The 24,868-nt window shown below is 37.7% G+C and overlaps 1 protein-coding gene and 1 non-coding gene across 2 annotated transcripts in view; both read right to left on the bottom strand.

Moving 5' to 3' along the window:
* NNT (nicotinamide nucleotide transhydrogenase) overlaps positions 1-24,868 on the bottom strand; it is a 149,555-nt gene that overhangs the window by 122,828 nt on the left and 1,859 nt on the right. The gene's annotated exons all lie outside the window — the stretch shown is intronic.
* Positions 24,507-24,579, bottom strand: TRNAV-AAC (transfer RNA valine (anticodon AAC)). Its single transcript has one exon. It is a non-coding gene; the product is annotated as a tRNA-Val (tRNA).

The raw sequence follows: 24,868 nt of genomic DNA, 5'->3' as shown, positions 1-24,868 counted from the left end.
GTCCGTCTATCCATCCACAAATACTTGCAACCTCTTCTCTGAAACTACAAATACTATTTCGATGAAACTTTACCACAACGTTCATCACCGTGTATGTATCGAAGTTTGTTCATGGCATGAAAAAAATCCAGTCCCGAATGGGATCGATGGGGGCTTCCCCCCAAAATAGGTATTTGCTTCCTTCTTAGAAACTACACATGATGGAACGCAATTCCGATGAAACTTGACCACAATCTTCATCAGCTGTGATGTACCAAAGTTTGTTCACAATATAAAAAAATCGGGGTCTAATGTGGTGTACGAGGGGGGGGGGGGCTTCCTCCCGAAATATATATATATATATATATATATATATATATATATATATATATATATATATATATATATATATATATTTGCTTTCTTCTCCAAAACTGCACACACAATTTCAATGAAAGTTGACCACAACCTTCGTCACCCATGATATACCAAAGTTTGTTCGCATCATTAAAAAAAATCAGGGTCGATGGGGTTTTACGGGGTGGTTGCCCCAAAAAGAGGTATTTGCTTTCTTCTCCGAAACTACACGCACAGCTTCGATGAAGCTTGACCCCAACCTTCATCACCCGTGACGTACCAAAGATTGTTCACACAATGAAATAAATCGTTGTCTAAGGGTGTATACAGGGGTGTGGGGGTGGTTGCACCCGAAAAGAGGTATTTCCTTTCTTCTCAGAAGATACACACATAATTTCTATTAAACTTTGCCACAACCTTCATCACCTGTGATGTATCAAAGTTTGTTCATGCTATTTAAAAAATTTGGATCAAAGTGGATTTACGGTGGTGGGGGGAGGGGGTGAGGGGTTTCCACCCAAAATAGTTATTTCTGAAACCATTGGTTCATTGGTACATTTTGCTGATTCCATACCATCTTGACGTCCTCCTCAGTATCATCATTCCACCAGGTGAGCGCTGTGAGGTGAGGGCATTGCCCCTATTTTTTTGTGATCCAGCCGGCACCAGGAGAGTACCCAGGAGTATCGCCTCTATGTTTTGTTAATATGACTACTTTTATGTTTACAATTCACATGTTTAAAATTCATATTTTTGGAAAACGTTTGTGACGTCATCGGGAATGGAAGAGACGGTGACCGTTGGCATTTCCAAGCAGAAAGCCTTGTGTCGTTACCGGACGCAACATTTGGCGACAAGGATCGCTGATATTTATTGACTTCAGCCTGCACTATGCCTGTTGACTGCTGCTTCTTAAGAGCAGTCAGAATTCCTGTGAGTCATCAGATACGTTTATCAGGTGGTGCAAACAAAATGCATCAAAAAGATGAGAGGAGGCCCAATGCTTAACCTCTCTTAGAGCTTTTCAAAGACAAGTGGAAAGGAAATATTAAGTTTGTGATTGTAGGAACCATTCAACCACAATTATTTTTGAGGTCAACAAACATAATCCAAATAATATCAGCATCGGCCAAATTTATGAAATCCTCAATTTTCATACCATTGACTTGAAATTTGAACAGGATTTCATAAAAATGAACATCACGTGTTACGTGGTTTGGCAGCCATATTGGATCGAAGGAAAATCTTGGTAAAACTTCGGAGGAGAAACCGCTTTACCGATCATGCAAAATTTAATCAATTGATCAACTTCGCGTGGGAAATATGGTTTGTTAAAGATGACGTCATTGGTCACGTGGTTTCACAGCCACATTGGATCAAAGAAAAAAATCCTTTAAAGCGAAATAGTTGGCTCGAATGAAGTCGTTCTCAAGACTGCATGGAGTGTTTGTTCAATGAACACCATACAGTTAATTACGTAACACAGCTGTACACAAACACCACATAAAATAAACGACACAAAACTTCACAAAGAACACACAAAACAAGTCCGTTTGAGGGTCTGCAATCACTGATTGTTCGTTTTCTTACATCTTCGGCATTTGAGGAATCAACTTCCAATTCTCCTTCAATGCAAAGCACTTCCCAAAATGGGTGAAAAGGACAAGAGACGGCCCACAGCTTCACCTCACTTGGAGCTTTTCAAAAACATATGGAAAGGAAAAATTTACTTTGTCATTTAAGGTTCCATGTTGTTTAGAGATTTCAACTAAATATGAAAGTGAGACACAACACCAATAACATTTACTTCATTTCTCTCAATGAAAGGTTTTCATTGGTTTGGGAGGAAAAAATGTTTCATCTGTGAAGAAAGAATGAGAGCTCAGTTGGGAACGAATATCCAATTCTTTTCTCTGAATATTAGTTTTATAATTGGAGTAAAACGATTCAAACAACTCGGACTCAATCGCATTTGCGTGAAATCATCTTCCTTTTCATGGTTTGTCAAAGAATACTTCCCTCCTTCAAAAACTAATTTTTTTAATTTCTTTTGGAAGAAAAGAAGACGTGAACCTTTTGTATTTTTTGAAATAAGGTGCACAACACAGGAAAATTCAATCTTCGGTGGGGTTTCTTGATTCTTTCAGCTCAGTCGTGACAGAACATAGCTTGGCAACAAAAACAAATTTGTGTTTTCAACCAAAATTACATCCTCAGATCCAAGGACTGAAAAACTCTGCAGAAATGCAAATGACATAATAAAACATAATGTTTCTGCTTGGTTTCAAACCATGGACCTTTGGCGTGTAAAGCAAACATCACAACCACGACACAACAGAAACTGATATATGTTCAAGGAATCCTGTTTTCAACATTTGTGTTTTAAAATTACAGAAGTTTGAAATTCATCAGCTTGATATAATATCTTCTTCTTTGAAGGAAATAATGTGGGAGTTTCAAAGATGAAGAAAGTTTTGACCAGAATTTTAAAAACACTTCATTGTAGCAAGGATTATGCTGTTCACACAAAATATTTTTGATTTGACAATCTTCACGACAAACAAGTGGAAATTTGAAATGGAAACAATCTCCAATGATCAACGATGTGACTTGTGTTTCCAAATTCAAAATAAAATGTTTCTGCTCACAATTGAATTGAGGACCTTTCACGTGTTAAGCGAATGTGATTACCACTACAGTACAGATAGTCCGGGAGCCAACCTGTGTACGAGGCTGTTTTAGGGTTGGACCTTACAGCCTCTGCTATAAAATTTTACACCCCCAGGATGTTTAGATATATGTTTGCAGTTCATGAAAACCAATGTTGGCAATTCATAAGCTCTTGCGAAAAATTTTGGCGGACGTTTTTGTTTGAGGAAGATTTGAAAAATTTGATAAAACAGCAATTGTCAATAAAATTTCTAAAAAAATTAAAAAATCACATTCATGAAAAATAAATGTGAACTAAATGTAAGAATTCAATCAGTGCATTGTAAAATGACAAAAAAAAATTGCCTTTGTGGAAGTAAACCTCGTAAAAGTACATAATTTTGTGAAAAATGCCTTAAAAATAACGTTTTTTGAAGATGGCCTTTAGAACTTTTCTTATCATAGGCAGATGCTGCATTAGAATACTAATTTCTCTTAATGTGATATGAACATGGTATCCATGGCTAATTAAAACAGCAAATTTGAGTGAGTTCTATCAATTTTTAAAGAGAAAATTAACATTTTTGTCAACCAAAAGTTACCCCCCGACCCCCAAAATCCTCTTACTCTATTGAACACAGTTCGGTTAAGGTTTGCTGGATCCAGGTTGGGTACTTCACAGTTCACTCTTCCAAAGGAAAATTCAATGGTGTTTGGAGTGACATGGCCCTGGAGCAGACATACAACAATGAAGGGAAGACATCTCTGTTCAAAGGCATATCTCAGGCACCAGCTGCTCGAGATAAATATGTGAAAGACAGCACCATTTCTCACAGCTGTATCAGAGAACATAAAGTCTATGGCTAATCTAGGCCAACAGGAATCTACTCATCATGGAGAAACACATAAGCAGGCAACAGAAGAACATATGCATGTTGAGGAGATCAAGAAAGTGATATGCCAGCAGATGATAAACCCATTCCAGTGTAACAACCAAGTGGATCTGCTCAATAGAGCAACTGGTGAGAAGGATGCTTCAAAAGACTTGGTCCATGCTCAAGCTAAGGGCATGGAAGCCATTATGAAAGCAGAAGAGGTGGTCTCTATTAAGATTGAACCACTGAAGCTGGTAACTTTCTCCTCACAGAAGAAATCAAACCCATCAAGGAAACAGAGTTTAATCAGGATCTATCAAGATGAGACTGCAGCTACACGTGTGCTGTGTTTCTATCGAGATGCCGACCCAGTCACAAGACAGATTGCATTTTCCCATGAGTGGACAGACTACCCATCATCCCTGTTTGAGGTTGATCCACGCTTAGCACAGGGGTTTGTAATGCGCAAAGGCAACAAGTCTGATTTCGTGGCAGTGCTAATTGCTGAAGCTGAGCAGGATGTTGTTTTACAGCTGCCATCATTACCACAGAGTGACCTATACACAGTTTATCTGGTAGACACAATGGCATTTGTAAATAAATACCAAAAAATGGGTGTGAAAACATTTGGTGAACTTCCCCAGCTGTATCTTCGCAAGCTCCTGCAGTTGAAACCTGAAATGTGCAACTGTGTCAACATCATTGGTGATCAGTATGATTTTGATGATACCCATACTTTGAAGGGTGATGAGCAGCAGAGGAGAAACCAGACAGACCAGGCAAGACAATTCTCACCATCCAAGAGTCTAGAAATTCCGGACTGGAATTTACTCATGAAAGAATCCAAGAAATAAAAGGAAATCTTCAGAACTTCATTGGCACTTCCCTTTGTGAGAGTCCTGAAGCTATTCCGGATGGAGTGACCATCATTCTTGGTGGTATGATGGAAAACAAAGGTCACACTCTTTCCATCACATCAGCATCAAGTTCAGTTCTGGACTTACCTTGTGAAGAACATGAAGAGGCAGACACAAGGATTATTGCTCATCTTGCATATTGTGTGGAATATCTTGATCACCATCGAGCTGTTGTGCATGCAACAGATACAGACATAATTATGCTGTGTATATATCACTTCTGCTGCTTGAACACATTGCAAGAACTCTGGATACAACGGCAGAATCAATACCTACCTATTCATGAGCTGCTAGAAGTGTTGAGCAAGAAGTACCAGAAAATCCTCTTGATGTCGCACTACACTTCTGTGCACATATGTGTTGTGTGGATGTGACACAGTGAGCTACCCATTCAGAAGGGGAAAAGAAGAGGTCAGGTCAGGTATGGGAGCATGTGCCAGAACAGCGCGTCGCTGCGTCCACTTTCCGCCGGTACTCCAGGGGCCTCCGTCTGGCCATCCCCCAGGCAGATGCCAGGCCCATCCCCATCTCCTTGAGATGATGGTCAACCTGCTGCAACCATGAGGCACGTGGTCGGCCCACTGGCCTCCTCCACTCATGAGACTCCCTCGCTGAGAGAATCTGGTGAGCAGGATCAGCGTCAGGAAAAGCAGGCCACATGTCCATACAGCCGCAACTGACGCTCACGGACTATGCAGGTAACAAATCTCATCCGAGTCTCTCTCAGCAACCGCTCGTTGGACACAAAATCCGACCAGCGATAGCCAAAGATTCTTCGAAGAGACCTGGTACCAAAGGAATTAAGTCTCTGTCTCAGATCCTTGGTCAAAGTCCAAGTCTCGCACCCATAGAGCAAGACTGGAAGTACCAAGGACCTGAAGACTCGGACTTTCGTCCTCCCGCACAGGTACCGGCAGCGCCACACCCCATGATCCAGTGAATCCATGACTCCCCAGGCCCGACCCAGACGTCTATTGACCTCCGGCTCACAACCTGCGGAGACATGAATATCACTGCCAAGGTAAGTGAATCTATCCACGACCTCAACATCCTCACCACAAACAGACACAGACAGGACAGCAGCATCCAAGATGTCACCGAAAGCCTGGATCTTAGTTTTGACCCAAGAAATCCGTAATCCCAACGGCTCCGACTCCTCATTCAGCACCTCGAGGGCCCCCAAGAGGATGTCTAAAGTCTCCGCAAAGATGACTGCATCATCTGCAAAATCAAGGTCCGAGATCTTGACATTGCCAAACGATGCACCGCAACTTGATCTCTCCGACATCCTCCCTAAAATCCAGTCCATACAAGTGCTGAAAAGTGTGGGGGCAAGTACACATCCCTGACGAACTCCAGTAACAACTGGAAATAAGTCAGAGATGGTACCACCACACTTCACAGCACTCTCAGTACCAGAGTAGAGTTCAGACATCAGATCGATCAGTTTTGGTGGCACCCCACGAAGACCAAGAATCCTCCAGAGGACATCCCGATTCACTGAATCGAACGCTTTACAGAGATCAACATAGGCTGCAAGCAGCCCCTGCCGAAACTCTCGTCTGCGTTCGGTGAGGACACGAAGGGCAAGGATACGGTCAATCGTTGACCTCTTTGGTGTAAAGCCTGACTGCTCTGGACGCTGGTGCTCAAGCAGATGGTGGCGAACCCTATCCAAGAATTATCCGAGCAAAGACCTTGCCCGGCACTGAGAGCAGCGTCACCCCTCGGTAGTTGTTGCAGTCTTGGCGATCACCCTTCCCTTTCCAGAGAGGGACAACAAGGCCCCTCTTCCAGTCAGTTGGGATGATGCCTGTGTTCCTGTGAAAAGAAGAGCGGCACAGGTTTCTCTGGGACTGATAGGAAACCTTCCCCACCTTGTTGATTTTGGAAGAGATAGTGAAATGGCAGCAACAGAATGTGTCATTGATCAGGCCAGAGTATACTGGACTGCTCTGCATGGCCAAAAAGGGTTCAGCTGTTTGGATACCCTCAGGCAGCATATGTTTGTCTCTTCAAAATTAGACCTTAGGTCACTGCCAGCAACAGAAGATGCGTTTTACTTCCTTGTTTTAAGAGCATTGTATCAATTGCTTCTGTATAGACGTGCACATCTCAGTGACCGAGCACTTCCCCCAGCCACAACATTTGGCAGAACCCTTATCAATGGAAAACTGGTCCCAATTCTCATGTCTAAGCCAGCCAAGCCAAACATAGACAAAACGCGTTGTCTTGCATGTGCAAATTATCCAAATGTCTGAAACGATGTTCATGCAAAAAGGCTGCTGTGCCTTGCTGAGTGACATGCATATGCCTTCGTCAGAGAGGTTCATGTGGTGGAGTTGTTTCAGAGAGTGACTCTTCCTCTGAAGAGGATGTTTCATGTCACAATATTGTGTTAATCCATTTCTAATTTTATCTTCCTTAAAACCATGGCATGTAAAAGTATGTTCTTGTTCCTGACCCCATTGATAGTCAAGCATTTCTGAGTTGCATAAATCTTTTGTTGTTTGACATATAACCTTGTCAATTGTAGGTAGGTTAAATCACCAATTGTGATATAGGAAATGAACTCCTCTTTAATATGAGGGGTCATTTGTGTATATAGGTTTAGTGGTTATGATTTTAGGACAATATGAATTACCCCTACCCCCATCCTACATCTTCGCTTTTGCCAACATTTTGTTATCAGAGGGGGCTCGCATAAGTGTTGACTGTGTTGTTGCGCAAGAGTTTCACCATTGCCAACATTGGTTTTCATATACTCAAAGGGTGTCTCTTTATGAAAATCAACACAAAAATTTTATAGCAGACCGGGCAATTTTTTTTTAATTTTGGCTCCCGGACGAAGAAACAGTTGAAACAAGTTTTCTTATCGACGTGGAAAAAAAATTCATCTTTCGTTCTTGCAAAAAGAACATTCCAAGGAAAATGCACTCAGGTGTCATTTTTGTTTTTTTGTGAGGATTAAAAAAACTTTCATTTCATAAAACATTCGTTTTTACCCTCACCAGGGGAGAGGGTATTGCATTTGAGTCCGTTTGTCTGTCTGTTAGTGAGTTTAGTTGTTTGTTTGTTGGAAGAGAATGTGAGTGTTTTACTCTGCAACCGGATGTCGGATCGACACGAAATTTTCAACCTGAGAGCGGTGACTCATGCAGAATTTTGTGATGCTAATTATGGCATCATAGATCACGTGGTCTGGCAGTCTTGATGGAGAAAAGGAAAAATTTTGGACCCTTGTAGCTCTGAAACCGAAACAAGGTAAAAATTGAAACTTGGCACGTGACCACGACTCCACATGGGGAACAAGTGTGATTTTTTTTGTTGACGATGTCAGAGGTGACATTCATTGAGGATTTTTGAAAACTGTTTTACGTTGACCTTTGGCCAATGTTGACCTCAAAAGAGTGACCGATATATCACATGGTCATGTTTCAATTTCTTCCATTGAATGATTTTCGATGTTCGCTCTAAACAAAATGCAGACATGCATGACGTATGACACACGTACGTACGGTCCTGATTGCTTAACACTGCATGCGTGCAATGCCACATCTCTTTTGAGGCCAAAGTAAAGAACATCTGATCAGGAAGGAAATTTTAATGGTGATCTCGGACGAAGTTGTTCCAGGAAACAAAAAAATTGATGACGTCATCGGTCACGTGTTTCGGCAGCATTATTGTTTTGAAAAATGAGCTTCAAAGATCTACTTCTTTGAAATGGCTGAACAGATCGAGGCAAAACTTTACAGGTGTGACCGCCCATCCATGAGGAATACAAAGCTTCAGACATATCATGTCACATGTCACATAGCTTGGCAGGCACATTGGATTAACCCCAAAACTAATAAAAAATATTCTTTCAGGCAAAAACTGCGAATTTGATGGGAAACTTCCTGTCCGTGTTCCTCAAACCGTGGGGATATCATGTTGTTCACGAATTATTGATAGGTCACATGGTCTGACTGACATGTTCGATTCAGCAAAAATCTTGAAAAATTTATTTTTCTTGAAACGGTTCATCGACAGATGTGAAACTTCTGAATTATGATCGAGTGGTGATTGGGAGGAAGATTCGAAATTTCAAACCTGATCAGACGCATGATCTGGCAGTCAGAATTATTATTTTTTTGATCTGAGTTCTTTTACATTTTCACCTGCAGCCACATGATGAATAGCAGGCTGAAGCGATCAGTTGCGTACGTATGTCTGTCATACGTCGTCCGTTTATGCATTTGTTTGACAGCGTACATCAAAAACCATTCACTGGAAGAAATTGAATCATACACCATGTGATATAGTTGCCTCTCTTTTGAGGTCAACATCAGTCAAAGATCAACAACGGCCAAATTCTAAAATCATCTATTTTCATTCGATTGACATGAAACTTGAACAGAATTTTCATATCACAACCACCAATTATTTTTGAGGGCAGCAAACATAAGCCAAAAGGTCAGCATCTGCCAAATTTATGAAATCCTCAATTTTCATACGATTGACTTGAAATTGAATAGGATTTTTTGAAAATGACCATTATGTGTCACATGGTCTGCCAGCGATATTGGATCGAAGGAAAATCTTTGAAAAACTTCGTCGGAGAAACTGCTTAACCGTGCTTTGCAAAATTTAACCAATTGATTAACGGCCCGTAGGAAATATAATTTGATAAAGATGACGTCATCGGTCACGTTGTCTCACAGCCAAATTGGATCAAAGAAAAAAATCCTTAAAAAACAAAATTGTTGGCTCGCACCAGGTCGTTCTGAAAACTGCACGGGGTGTTTGTTCAATAAACACCATGTATTTAATGACGTAACACAGCAGCACACAAACACCACATGAAATACACGGCACAAAACAAGTCTTTTTGAGGCTCTGCAATCATTGATTGCTCTTTTTCTTGTATCTTCTGCAATTGAGGAATCAACTTCCCTTTCTCTATCAATGCAAATCACTTCCCAAAATGTGTGAAAAGGACGAGAGACGGCCCACAGTTTCACCTTACTTGGAGATTTTCAAAAACATGTGGAAAGGAAAAAATTACTTTGTGATTTAAGGTTCCATGTTGTTTGGAGATTTCACCGAAATATGAAAGTGAGACACAACACAAAAGAAGATAAACTTTCATTCCTCTCAGTGAAAGGTTTTCATTGGTTTGGGATGAAAAAACGTTTCATCTGTGAAGAAAGAATGAGAGCTCAGTTGGGAACAAATATCCAATTAATTTTCTTTTCTCTGTATATTAGTTTTATAATTGGAGTAAAACGTTTCACACAATCAAACTCACTCGCATTTGTGTGAAATCATCTTCCTTTTCATGGTTTGTCAAAGATTACTTCCCTCATTCAAAGACGTATTTTCTCATTTCCTCACAAAAAGTTGAGTCAGACAATGCTTTTGTTTGTTTTAAAAAGCTTGTTTTAGGGTAATTTCAGCATTTTTTTGTGCGAATTTGAAGCTAAAATACTCACTATTTCAATGAAATCACACGTTTTCGCTTCAGAATAGTGATGCAGAACAAAAAGTTGAGTCAGACAATGATTTTGTTTGGTTTAAAAAGCTTGTTTTTGGGTAATTTGAGCATTTTTTGCACGAATTTGAAGCTGGAATACTATTTCAATGAAATTACACATTTTTGCTTCAGAATAGTGATGCAGAACAAAAAGTTGAGTCAGACAATGCTTTTGTTTGGTTTAAAAAGCTTGTTTTACGGTAATTTGAGCATTTTTTTTGAGCGAATTTGAAGCTGGAATACCATTTCAATGAAATCACACGTTTTTGCTTCAGAATAGTAATGCAGCACAAAAAGTTGAGTGAGTCAATGCTTTTGTTTGGTTAAAAAGCTTGTTTTAGGGTAATTTGAGCATTTATTGCACGAATTTGAAGCTGGAATACTATTTCAATGAAATCACACGTTTTCACTTCAGAATAGTGATGCTGAACAAGAAGTTGAGTCAGACAATGCTTTTGTTTGGTTTAAAAAGCTTGTTTTCTGGTAATTTGAGCATTTTTTGTGCGAATTTGAAGCTAGAATATTGACTATTTCAATGAAATCACACGTTTTTGCTTCAGAATAGTAATGCAGAATATAAAGTTGAGTCAGACAATGATTTTATTTGGTTTAAAAAGCTTGTTTTAGGGTAATTTGAGCATTTTTTTGCACGAATTTGAAGCTGGAATACTATTTCAATGAAATCAGACGTTTTTGCTTCAGAATAGTGATGCAGAACAAAAACTTGAGTCAGACAATGCTTTTGTTTGGTTTAAAAAGCTTGTTTTACGGTAATTTAAACATTTCTTGCGCGAATTTGAAGCCAGAATACTCACTATTTCAATGAAATCACACGTTTTCGCTTCAGAATAGTGATGCAGAACAAAAAGTTGAGTGAGACAATGCTTTTGTTTGGTTTAAAAAGCTTGTTTTAGGTTAATTTGAGCAGTTTTTGCGCAAATTTGAAGCTACAATATTCACTATTTCAATGAAATCACAGGTTTTTGCTTCATAATAGTAATGCAGAACAAAAAGTTGAGTCAGACAATGCTTTTGTTTGGTTTTAAAAAGCTTGTTTTAGGGTAATTTGAGCATTTTTTGCGCGAATTTGAAGCTAGAATACTCACTATTTCAATGAAATCACACGTTTTCGCTTGAGAATAGTGATGCAGAACAAAAAGTTGAGTCAGACAATGCTTTTGTTTGGTTTACAAAACTTGTCTTAGGGTAATTTGAGCATTTTTTGCACGAATTTGAAGCTAAAATTCTCACTATTTCAATGAAATCACACGTTTTCGCTTCACAATAGTGATGCAGAACAAAAAGTTGTCAGAAAATGCTTTTGTTTGGTTTAAAAAGCTTGTTTTCGGGTAATTTGAGCATTTTTGTGCTAATTTTAAAGCTGGAATACTCATTATCTTATATATTATTTCCGAGTTTGTGGTTTCGTGTCGCGCGATCTTCGACTTCGTTCTGCGCTCGAGTAACGTGATATTCGGCTTACATTATCTCAAAGACCATATGAGGTGCATGGTACAAAAAAGTAAATAAAATGGTTCTGAAAGAGTGAAATCGTATTCCACTTACTGCATTAAAGTAAAATTACTACTGATACTCTGCATCAGTTCCTTTCTCAAACACACCTACCCCAACATGTCGCGCAGAGCGGGTTATGCTAGTTTCAATGAAATCACACATTGTCGCTTCAGAATAGTGATGCAGAACAAAAAGTTGAGTCAGACAATGTTTTTTTGGTTTAAAAAGTTTGTTTTAGGGTAATTTGAGCATTTTTTGCGCGAAATTGAAGCGAAAATACTTAGTATTTCAATTAAATCATACATTTTTGCTTCAGAATAGTAATGCAGAACAAAAAGTTGAGTCAGACAATGCTTTTGTTTGGTTTAAAAAGCTTGTTTTAGGGTAATTTGAGCATTTTTTGCACGAATTTGAAGCTAGAATACTCACTATTTCAATGAAATCACAAGTTTTCTCTTGAGAATAGTGATGCAGAACAAAAAGTTGAGTCAGAGAATGCTTTTGTTTGGTTTAAAAAGCTTGTTTTAGGGTAATTTTAGCATTTTTTGCGTGAATTTGAAGCTACAATACTCACTATTTAATGAAATCACACGTTTTCGCTTCAGAATAGTGATGCAGAACCAGAAGTTGAGTCAGACAATGCTTTTGTTTGGTTTAAAAAGCTTGTTTTAGGGTAATTTGAGCATTTTTTTGCACGAATTGGAAGCTAGAATAATCACTATTTCAATGAAATCACACGTTTTTGCTTCAGAATAGTGATGCAGAACAAAAAGTTGAATCAGACAATGATTTTGTTTGGTTTAAAAAGCTTGTTTTCGGGTCATTTGTGCATTTTTTGCACGAATTTGAAGCCAGAATACTCACTATTTCAATGAAAGCACACGTTTTCGTTTCAGAATGGTGATGCAGAACAAAAGTTGAGTCAGACAATGCTTTCGTTTGGTTTAAAAAGCTTGTTTTGGGTAATTTTAGCAATTTTTTTTGCACAAATTTGGAGCTAAAATACTCACGATTTCAACCAAATCACACATTTTCGCTTCAGAATAGTGATGCAGAACCAAAAGTTGAGTCAGACAATGCTTTTGTTTGGTTTAAAAAGCTTGTTTTAGGTTGATTTTAGCATTTTTTTGCGCGAATTTGAAGCTAGAATAATCACGATTTCAATGAAATCACACGTTTTCGCATCAGAATTGTGATGCAGAACAAAAAGTTGTCAGACAATGCTTTTCTTTGCTTTAAAAGGCTTGTTTTAGGGTAATTTGAGCATTTTTGTGTGAATTTGAAGCTAAAATAATCACTATTTCAATGAAGTCACACGGTTTCGCTTCAGAATAGTGATGCAGAACAAGAAGTTGAATCAGACAATGCTTTTGTTTGGTATAAAAAGCTTGTTTTAGGGAAATTTGAGCATTTTTGCACGAATTTAAAGCGAGAATACTCACTATTTCAATGAAATCACAGGTTTTCGCTTCAGAATAGTGATGCAGAACAAAAAGTTGAATCAGACAGTGATTTTTTTTTGGTTTAAAAAGATTGCTTAATGGTAATTTGAGCATTTTTTGCATGAATTTTAAAGCGAGAATACTCACTATTTCAATGAAATCACACGTTTTTGCTTCAGAATCGTGATGCCGAACAAAAAGTTGAGTCAGACAATGCTTTTGTTTGGTTTAAAAAGCTTGTTTTAGGGTAATTTGAGCATTTTTTCCACGAATTTGAAGCTAAAATACTCACTATTTCAATGAAATCACACGTTTTCGCTTCTGAATAGTGATGCAGAACAAAAAGTTGTCAGACAATGCTTTTGTTTGGTTTAAAAAGCTTGTTTTAGGGTAATTTGAGCATTTTTTGCACGAATTTGAAGCTAAAATACTCACTATTTCAATGACATCACACGTTTTCGCTTCTGAATAGTGATGCAAAGCAAAAAGTTGTCAGAGAATGCTTTTGTTTGGTTTAACAAGCTTGTATTCGGGTAATTTGAGCATTTTTTGTGCGAATTTTAAAGCTGGAATACTCACTATCTTATGTTATTTCCGAGTTTGTGGTTTCGTGTCACGCTATCTTCGACTTTGTTCTGTGCTCGAGTAACGTGATATTTGGCTGACATTATCTCAAAGACCATATGAGGTGCATGGTACAAAAAAGTAAATAAAATGGTTCTGAAAGAGTGAAATCGTCTTCCACTTACTGCATTAAAGTAAAATTACTACTGATACTCTGCATCAGTTCCTTTCTCAAACATTCCCACCCCAACATGTCGCGCAGAGCGCGGGTTATACTAGTTTCAATGAAACCACACGTTTTCGCTTCAGAATAGTCATGCAGAACAAAAAGTTGAGTAAGACAATGTTTTTTGGGGTTTAAAAAGCTTGTTTTAGGGTAATTTGAGCATTTTTTGCGCAAATTTGAAGCGAGAATATTCACTATTTCAATGAAATCATCCGTTTTTGCTTCAGAATGGTGATGCAGAACAAAAAGTTGAATCAGACAATGATTTTGTTTGGTTTAAAAAGCTTGTTTTCGGGTAATTTGAGCATTTTTTTGCGCGAATTTGAAGCTGGAATACTCACTATTTCAATGAAATCACACGTTTTCGCTTCAGAATAGTGATGCAGAACAAAAAGTTGTCAGACAATGCTTTTGTTTGGTTTAAAAAGCTTGTTTTAGGGAAATTTCAGCATTTTTTGTGCGAATTTGAAGCCAGAATACTCACTATTTCAATGAAATCACACATTTTCGCTTCAGAATAGTGAGGCAGAACAAAAAGTTTAGTCAGACAATGCTTTTGTTTGGTTTATAAAGCTTGTTTTCAGGTAATTTGAGCATTTTTTTGCACGCATTTGAAGCTAGAATACTCACTATTTCAATGAAATCACACCTTTTCGCTTCAGAATCGTGATGCAGAACAAAAAGTTGAGTCATACAATGCCTTTCTTTGGTTAAAAAGCTTGTTTTAGGGTAATTTCAGCATTTTTTTGCGCGACTTTGAAGCTAGAATACTCACTATTTCAACGAAATCACACCTTTCGTTTCAGAATGGTGATGCAGAACAAAAAGTTGTCAGACAATGCTTTTGTTTGGTTTAAAAAGCTTGTTTTAGGGTAATTTGAGCATTTTTTTGCACGAATTGGAAGCTAGAATAATCACTATTTCAATGAAATCACACGTTTTTGCTTCAGAATAGTGATGCAGAACAAAAAGTTGAATCAGACAATGATTTTGTTTGGTTTAAAAAGCTTGTTTTCGGGTCATTTGTGCATTTTTTGCACGAATTTGAAGCCAGAATACTCACTATTTCAATGAAAGCACACGTTTTCGTTTCAGAATGGTGATGCAGAACAAAAGTTGAGTCAGACAATGCTTTCGTTTGGTTTAAAAAGCTTGTTTTGGGTAATTTTAGCAATTTTTTTTGCACAAATTTGGAGCTAAAATACTCACGATTTCAACCAAATCACACATTTTCGCTTCAGAATAGTGATGCAGAACAAAAAGTTGAGTCAGACAATGCTTTTGTTTGGTTTTAAAAGCTTGTTTTCGAGTAATTTGAGCATTTTTGGCACAAATTTGAAGCGAGAATACTCACTATTTCAATGAAATCACACGTTTTTGCTTCAGAATAGTGATGCAGAACAAAGAGTTGAGTCAGACAATGCTTTTGTTTGGTTTAAAAAGCTTGTTTTAGGGTAATTTGAGCATTTTTTGCACGAATTTGAAGCTAAAATACTCACTATTTCAATGAAATCACACGTTTTCGCTTCAGAATTGTAATGCAGAACAAAAAGTTGCGTCAGACAATGCTTTTGTTTGGTTTAAAAAGCTTGTTTTAGGGTAATTTAAGCATTTTTTGCACGAATTTGAAGCTAAAATACTCACTATTTCAATGAAATCACACGTTTTCGCTTCAGAATAGTGATGCAGAACAAAAAGTTGAGTCAGACAATGCTTTTGCTCGGTTTAAAAAGCTTGTTTTAGGGTAATTTGAGCATTTTTTTTGCACGAATTTGAAGCGAGAATACTCACAATTTCAAGGACATCACACGTTTTCACTTCAGAATAGTGATGCAGAACAAAAAATTGAGTCAGAAAATGCTTTTGTTTGGTTTGAAAAGCTTGTTTTAGGGTAATTTGAGCATTTTTGCGAATTTTAAGCTAAAATACTCACTATTTCAATGAAAACACACATTTTCGCTTCAGAATAGTGATGCAGAACAAAAAGCGGAGTTAGACAATGCTTTTGTTTGGTTTTAATAGCTTGCTTTAGGGTAATTTGAGCATTTTTGCGAATTTGAAGCGAACATACTCGCTATTTCAATGAAATCACACGTTTTCGCTTCAGAATAGTGATGCAGACCAAAAAGTTGTCAGACAATGCTTTTTATTGAAATAGTGAGTATTTTAGCTTCAAATTCGCAAAACACTGCATTTCACAGAAAAAACTTGTAAACGCAAAAATGCTCAAATTGGCCTAAAACAAGCTTTTTTCACAAAACAAAAACATTGTCCGACTCAACCTTTTGGTCAGCATCATTATTCTGAAGCGAAAACTTGTGATTTTGTTGAAAGTGAGTATTTAGCATCAAGTTCGCAAAACGCTGCATTTCACAGAAAAAACTTGTAAACGCAAAAATGCTCAAATTAGCATAAAACAAGCTTTTTTAACCAAACAAAAGCATTTCCCGACTCAACTTTTTGTTCTACATCACTATTGCGAAGCGAAAATGCATGATTTGATTGAAATTGTGAGTATTTTAGCTTCAAATTCGCAAAACGCTGCATTTCACAGAAAAAAACTTGTCAACGCAAAAATGCTCAAATTGGCCTAAAACAGGCTTTTTTCACAAAACAAAAGCATTGTCTGACTCAACTTTTGTTCTACATCACCATGCTGAAGTGAAAACGCATGATTTTATTGAAATAGTGAGTATTTTAGCTTCAAACTCACAAAATGCTGCATTTCACAGAAAAAACTTGTAAATGCAAAAATGCTCAAATTGGCCTAAAACAAGCTTTTTTCACAAAACAAAAGCATTGTCTGACTCACATTTTTGTTCTACATCACTATTCTGAAGCGAAATCGTGTGATTTTATTGGACTAGTGAGGATTTTAACTTCAAATTCGCAAAACGCTGCATTTCACCGTAAAAACTTGTAAACGCAAAAATGCTCAAATTAGCATAAAACAAGCTTTTTTCACCAAACAAAAGCACTGTCCGACTCAACTTTTTGTTCTACATCACTATTCTAAAGCAAAAACGCGTGGTTTTATTGAAATAGTGAGTATTTTAGCTTAAATTCACAAAACGCTGCATTTCACAGAAAAAAAAAGTTATACACAGGTGCACAACACAGCAAAATTCAATCTTGGGTGGGGTTTCTTGATTATTTCAGCTTAGTCGTGACAGAACGAAGCTTGGCAACAAAAACAAATTTCTCTTTTCAACCAAAATTATATCCTCAGATCCAAGGACTGCAGAACTCAGCAGAAATGCAAATGACGTAATAAAACATAATGTTTCTGCTTGGCTTCAAACCAAGAACCTTTTTGCGTGTGAAGCAAACGTGATAACCACTGCACGAAAGAAACTGATCTCTGTGCAAGAATTCCTGTTTTCAACATTTGTGTTTTAAAGTTATAGAACTTGCAAATTCATCAGCTTGATATATCTTCTTTGAATGAAATAATGTCGGGGTTTCAAAGAGGAAGACAGTTTTGACCAGAATTTTGAAAACATGTCATTGTTCAAAGGATTATGATGTGCACACAAAATATTTTTGATTTGACAATGTTCACCACAAAAAAGTGGAAATTTGAAATTAAAACAACCTCCAATGATCAACGATGTGACTTGTGTTTCCAAATTAAAAGTAAAATGTTTCTGCTCAGAATTGACTGAAGACCTCTCATGTGTTTAACGAATGTGATTTCCACTATACTACAGAAACAGTTGAAACAAGTTTTATTATAGATGTGGAAAACAATTTATCTTTCGTTCTTGCAAAGAGAACATTCCAAGAAAAATGCACTGAGGTGTCATTTTTGTTTTTGTGAGGATTAAAAGAAGTTTCATTTCATAAAACATTCCTTTTTACCCTCACCAGGGGAGAGGGTATTGCATTTGAGTCTGTATGTCTGTCTGTTAGTGAGTTTGGTTGTTTGTTTGTTGGAACAGAATGTAAGTGTTTTTCTCTGCAACCGGATGTCGGATCGACACGAAATTTTCAACCTGGGAGCTGTTACTCATGCAGAATGTTGTGATGCAAATTATGACATCACAGATCACGAGGTGTGGCAGCCATGATGGAAAAAGGAAAAATTTTGGTCCCTTGTATCTCGACTGGCCAGAATCTGGGAAAATGTACATATTTAAAGTTGTGGAGGCATTTCATGTTTGCGGCTGGCAAACAACTTTTTTAGATGTATTTATAGATTCTAAATCAATCTCGGGGGTTTGCCCAGCTGTCTTTTCAACGATTAACCCATAAACTTGACAAATCCAAGATGGCCACCATCACTTGTAGAAAATACCTAAATTATTGTATCTCTGGAACTATTTGACCAATATCAATGATGTTGATGTCTATATTAGGGTTTTCACACATGCTTGATCATTTGGAATAAGTTTTAAGTTGATTGTAGGTCAAGGTCATGCATTGGGACAAAGGTCAAGGTCATATTTTGACCTCTTGGTGCAGAAATAAGCATATCTCAGGAGGTAGACGAGGTCAATTTTAAGAAAATGTTAATGGTGGAGGCATATTCATGTTTACAGCTGACAAACAACTTTTTTTTTAGATGTATTTATACCTTCAAATTTGAACTCGGAGGTTTGCACAGCTGCATTTTCAATGGTTAACCCATAAACTTGATAAATCAAAAATGGCCGTCACCAATACATGAAAAATTCATTTTTTTCATATCTTTGGTGCCAAACATGGTAAGAACATAAATAAAACATCTGTTTGAATTTTTTTTAGGTACAAGGAATCCATTGAGACCATTATTTAGACCCCAATATGTTAAGAAATCAAGATGGCCACCACATTAGGGCAGATTTTATCACTGACTGACTTTAAATGAGTGACTTAACTCTATTATAATATCATGGTTCAGATGTGGGATATACTGACTGTAAATTAATACAGCTATAGTTATATTTTGTCATTGATCAATGTCGAAGAGGGGTGCAGTTACCAAATGAGTTTCATAATGAATGGGAAATCATAACTGATTTTTTGCATATCAATAAAGCAGAAACGGCTGGCAAGACTTTGTTAATTTATAAACTGCTTAAATGAAATATCAACACATGCATGATACATATCTTATAATGTTCATTAAAGCCTGTTACAAGCTGTAATGCTTCAAAACATGCACCACATTAAACACAGAATCCAGCATGGAGGAATTCAACTCCAAAATGAGGTTCTCTTTATTGTGTCTTGCAAACATGACATGAGACAGTGAAAATAACGATCATGACAACTCCCTTTTCTTTTACAAAATAACTGGATATAACGTCAACATTCTAAATCATACTTTATGATCTATTGAGAACGAACATGTGCCTGTATTATGGCATTCTTAAAATTTCAATGCCTTTCGCAACTCAATGTTCAATTGTCCTTGTCATATTTTAGAATAGACCTTTGATCCGATATGTGAATATAAACTTGAAAATTTAAGTTAAACACAGACTGGACAGATGAAAAGACTTAACTGATAACATTGATTAAAACTGCAAATGTTCTGGTTTACTTATATAATTATTACTTGATCAGATGCCTAATAAGAGTGTGGTCAGAGGTTACCAGCACTTGACCAACCGGTGGAGCATGGTCCTCAGCACCAGCTCTTATGATCAAATTATATGCTTTTCCAGATGGGTGGCATTGATTCTGGTTGGGTTGTAACGGATTTTGGTTTGGCTATCAAACATTACAGAAATATAAGTATCTAACATCACAAAATATAAACTTTTATATGTCCACAATTATATTGTAATGTTACATTACTACGTGTGTGTGGAGGACTTAGTTTATGTACCATCAGGAGGAATGTTCTGACATTTGTCAGCATGCTTGTGGCATTTGCAAGCTTCAATGCATGGTAAGGGCATTTTCCTGCAACTACAGAGCTTACTCAGGCATCCCTTGGTGCATCCACATGACATGATCTCTGAGCATGCTTTTGGGATAGGTGGTAGAGAGAGAAGTCTTGGTACTAACTGACCATCCTTGCGATCCCAACCCATATCTGTTACCATGGGAAGAACTGGAGACGGCATGTGGGCTTGATTCCAGACACTGGCTTGGTAATGGCTTCGCATGATGTGAAATCGTGCCGCATCAGATGTTGGGTTGGAGGTAGAGCTTCTTGCACTTGTCCTATGCAGAACAGTTTAACTCGTGCCTTGTCACAGATGTCTGCCTCGGGTACTCCATATAGCTGACAGATGAACTTCTCTGCTGATTTTGAGATTTCTTCAGTTAAGTGGCCCTTTCCCAGATGGATCAAGTTGCTGTGGTGATGCTGGAAGACATGCCAGGCTGTCTTCTTGCTGTGACCACTGAGTTGGGAAACACTGTCACATCCAGTGATAGCATGGAAAGCCAGCATTGATGCTACTTGGTCGATAGGTACTTGATGATGAATATCATGTACTGGGATATATTTAGGATGTTTTGATGTGCCAGCTTTCATCAGCAGAGTCGTACATCCCATTTTGGCATAGTGAGCGAGCAGCAACACAAGGACATCTGTGTCACGTACTAAAACAACCAATGACTCCATATGAGCACGGATACAGTGCAAAATTAAGCATGTATCAGCTTCCTCATGGTTGGCCTCAAGCATAGACAAGTCTAGTGTTGGGTCTGATGACTTGACGATTGTAGCTTCAGTGTATCCACCAGCAACAACCTGACATATTGAGGTCTAAATAATGGTCTCAATGGATTAATTGTACCGCAAAACATAAAAACAGATGTTTTATTTATGTTCTTACCATGTTTGGCACGAAAGATATGAAAAAATGAATTTTTTCATGTTTTGGTGGTGGCCATTTTGGAGTTATCAAGTTTATGGGTTAACCATTGAAAATAAAGCAGGGCAAACCTCCGAGATCTTCTTCTTCTTCTTTCGGCTGCTCCCATTAGGGGTTGCCACAGCGGATCATCCGTATGATCCGCATAGTGATTTGGCACATGTTTTACACCGGATGCTCTTCCTGACGCAACCCTGGTCACTTCTTACGACACAGGGATATGGTACACCTATTTTAACCGGGGTATACACCGGCCCAATATACTGGTACTCATTTCGCCGACCTCGGAAGGATGACAGGCTGAGTCAACCCCCTGGTGTATTAATTCAGTGGCCCAATGGGGCTTGAACTCAGGACCTTTTGGATCCGAAGCCGCTGCCCTAACCACTGCGCCAACACCAGGCTCATACAACTTCCTCTTAGGAAGCAAACCTCCTGGATCAATTTTGAAATTATAAATACATCTCAAAAATTTTTTTACCACCTGTAATCATGAAATGCCTCCACCATTAACATTTTCTGAAAATTGACCTCGTCTACCTCGTGAGATATGCCTATTTCTGCACCAAGAGGTCAAAACATGAATGACCTTTGTCCCAATGCATGACCTTGACCTACGATCAACTTAAAACTTATTCCAACTGATCAAGCATGTGTGAAAACCCTAATATAGATATCAACATCATTGATATTGGTCAAGTAGTTAGAGATACAATAATTTAGGTATTTTCTAAAAGTGATGGCCGCAATCTTGGGTTTGTCAAGTTTATGGGTTAATCGTTGAAAATACAGCCAGGCAAACCCTCTAGATTGATTTAGAACCTATAAATACATCTAAAAAAGGTGTTTACCAGCCATAAACATGAAATGCCTCCACCATTAATATTTTCTGAAAATTGACCTAGTCTAATCTCTGAAACCGCAACAAGGTAAAAATTGAAACTTGGCACGTGACCACGACTCCACATGGGGAATAAGTGTGATTTTTTGTTGTTGACGATGTCATAGGTGCCTTCATTGAGGATTTTTGAAAATTGTCTTATGTTGACCTTTGGCCAATGTTTACCTCAAAAGAGTGACCGATATGTCACATGGTCATGTTTCAATTTCTTCTGTTGAATGATTTTCGATGTTCGCTCTTAACAAAATGCAAACACATATGACATACGACACACGTACGTATGCTCCCGTTCTCTTAACATTGCATACGTACAATGCTATATCTCTTTTGAGGCCAAAGTAAAGAACATCTCATCAGTAAGACAATTTTAATATTCATCTCAGGAGAAGTTGTTCCACAGAAAGAAAAAACAATTGATGACGTCATCGGTCACATGGTTCGACAGCATTATTGTTTTGAAAAATGAGCTTCAAAGATCTTCTTTGAGATGGTTGAACAGATCGAGGCAAAACTTTACAGGTGTGACCGCCCATCCATGGGGAATAAAAGGGTTCAGACATATGTTATCACAGGTCACATGGTTTGGTAGCAACATTGGATTTACCCTGAAACCAATAAAAAATATTCTTTCCAGTAAAAACTGACAGATAGGGGGGAAACTTCCCATGCATGTTCCTCAAGCCTTGGGGATTCCAGGTTGTTCACGAATAATTGATAGGTCACAGGGTCTGGCTGACATGTTGGATTCAGCAAAAATCTTGAAAAAATTATTTCTCTTGAACCGCTTCATCGACAGATGTGAAACATCAGAATTGCGATCCAATGCTGATTGTGAGTGTAGTTTTTAAATTTCAACCTGATCAGATGCATGGTCTGGCAGTCAGAAGGTTTTTTTTTTGATCTGGGTTGTTTCACATTTTCACCTGCGCCCACAAGATGAAAAGCAGGCTTAAGCGATCGGTGGCGTCAGTATGTCTGTCATTCGTCATCAGTTTATGCATTTTGTTGATAGGGTACATCGAAAACCATTCACCGGAAAAAATGGAAACGTGACCACGTGATATAGTTGTTTTTCTTTTGAGGTCAACATCGGCCAAAGATCAACACCGGACAAATTCTAAAATCATCAATTTTCGTCCGATTGACTTGACATTTCAACATAATTTTCATTTAATCTCAATGAATTCAACCACCAATTATTTTTGAGGGAAACAAACATAAGCCGAAAGGTCAGCAAAGGCCAAACTTATGAAATCCTCAATTTTCATACCACCGACTTGAAATTTGAACAGGATTTTCAGAAAATGACCATCATGTGTCACGTGGTCTGGCAGCCATATTGGATCGAAGGAAAATCTTTGAAAAACTTAGCAGGAGAATCCGCTTAACCGATCTTTACAAAATTTAACCAATTGATCAACCACCCGTGGGAAATATGGTTTGTTAAAGATGATGTCATTGGTCACGTGGTCTCACAGCCACATTGAATCAAAGAAAAAAAATCCTTTAAAGCGAAATAGTTGGCTCGCATGAAGTCGTTCTCAAGACTGCATGGGGTGTTTTTTCAATGAACACCATCTAATTAATTATATAATACAGCTGAACACAAACATCACATAAAATACACGACACAAAACTTCACAAAAAAAACACACCAAACAAGTCCTTTTGAGGGTCTGCAATCACTGATTGCTCTTTTTTTGTATCTTCTGCAATTGAGGAATCAACTTCCATTTCTCCTTCAATGCAAAGCACTTCCCAAAATGGGTGAAAATGATGAGAGACGGCCCACAGCTTCACCTCACTTGGAGCTTTTCAAAAACATTTGGAAATGAAAAATTTACTTTGTGATTTAAGGTTCCATGTTGTTTGGAGATTTCACCTAAATATGAAAGTGAGACACAACACAAGAGAAAATTTACTTTCATTTCTCTTAGTGAATGGTTTTCATTGGTTTAGGATGAAAAACGTTTCATCTGTGAAGTAAGAATGAGAGCTCAGTTGGGAACAAATATCCAATTAATTTTCTTTTCTCTGAATATTAGTTTTATAATTGGAATAAAACGTTTCAAACAATTCGGACTCGCTCACATTTTGTGAAATCATCTTCCTTTTCATGGTTTGTCAAAGATTACTTCCCTCCTTCAAAAACTTATTTTCTCATTTCCTTTGGAAGTAAAGGAGACGTGAATCTTTTGTATTTTTTGAAATAAGGTGCACAACACAGGAAAATTCAATCTTGGGTGGGGTTTCTTGATTCTTTCAGCTCAGTCGTGACAGAACGAAGCTCAGCAACAAAAACAAATTTGTATTTTCAACCAAAATTACATCCTCAGATCCAAGGACTGAAAAACTCAGCAGAAATGCAAATGACGTAATAAAACATAATGTTTCTGCTTGGCTTCGAACCAAGGACCTTGTACATGTGAAGCAAACTTGATAACCACTACACTACAGAAACTGATCTATGTTCAAGGATTCCTGTTTTCAACATTTTTGTTTTAAAGTTACAGAAGTTTGAAATTCATCAGCTTGATATATCTTCTTCTTTGAATGAAATAGTGTGGGGGTTTCAAAGAGGAAGAAAGTTTTGACCAGAATTTTGAAAACACGTCATTGTTCAAAGGATTATGATGTGCACGCAAATTATTTTTGATTTGACAATCTTCATGACAAAAAAGTGGAAATTTGAAATTTAAACAATCTCCAATGATCAACAATGTGACTTGTGTTTCCAAATTAAAAGTAAAATGTTTCTGCTCAGAATTGAACTGAGGACTTTTCACGTGTTAAGCGAATGTGATTACCACTACACTACAGAAACAGGTGAAACAAGCTTTCTTATCGACGCGGAAAACAATTCATCTTCCATTCTTGCAAAGAGACCATTCCAAGGAAAATGCACTCAGGTGTCATATTTTATTTTTGTGAGGATTAAAAGAAGTTTCATTGAATAAAACATTCCTTTTTACCCTCACCAGGGGAGAGGGAATTGCATTTGAGTCCATATGTCTGTCTCTTCGTGAGTTTGGTTGTTTGCTTGTTTGTTGGAACAGAATGTAAATGTTTTTCTCTGCAACCAGATGTCGGATCAACACGAAATTTTCAACCTG

This window comes from Eptatretus burgeri, chromosome 1 (genome assembly GCF_056783735.1).
Source record: "Eptatretus burgeri isolate ZD-2024b chromosome 1, Ebu_testis_v1, whole genome shotgun sequence".
NCBI lineage: Eukaryota > Metazoa > Chordata > Myxini > Myxiniformes > Myxinidae > Eptatretus > Eptatretus burgeri.
This window is presented reverse-complemented; position numbering and strand designations above follow the sequence as displayed.